This window comes from Chiloscyllium plagiosum, chromosome 41 (genome assembly GCF_004010195.1).
Source record: "Chiloscyllium plagiosum isolate BGI_BamShark_2017 chromosome 41, ASM401019v2, whole genome shotgun sequence".
Lineage (NCBI taxonomy): Eukaryota > Metazoa > Chordata > Chondrichthyes > Orectolobiformes > Hemiscylliidae > Chiloscyllium > Chiloscyllium plagiosum.
In genome coordinates, this window is record NC_057750.1 from 6,621,043 (window position 1) to 6,621,630 (window position 588).

A 588-nucleotide genomic window follows, 5' to 3' on the forward strand; every position below is an offset into this window, starting at 1 on the left:
CCCTCCCTCACACTCACACTCACATCCACACACTCTCACACTCACATACTCACCCTCTCTCACACTCGCACCCACACACTCTCACACTCACCCACTCTCACACTCACTCACACACACTCTCATACTCACACTCACAGTCTCTCATAAACTCTCCTACTTTCACATCACCATGTAAAGATGGTGCACTGAGAACAACCTAGCTCTCAATGCCGGCAAAACCAAGGAATTCATTATTAACTTTTGGCGCGATGTTACTCATGTCCCCCCGACACATTAACAGCACAGAGGTGGAATGAGTGGAGAGTGTCAAGCTCCTGGGAGTGGTCATCCACAACAAGCTTTCTTGGACTCTTCATGTAGACGCACTGGTTACAAAGGCCCAACAACATCTCCTCTTCCTCAGGCAGCTGAGGACATTTGGCATGATGGCGAATGGGTAAAAATAATGACTGCAGACGCTGGAAACCAGATTCTGGATTAGTGGTGCTGGAAGAGCACAGCAGTTCAGGGAGCACCCGAGCAGCTTCGAAATCGACATTTCGGGCAAAAGCCCTTCTTTTGCCCGAAACGTCGATTTCGCTGCTCCTC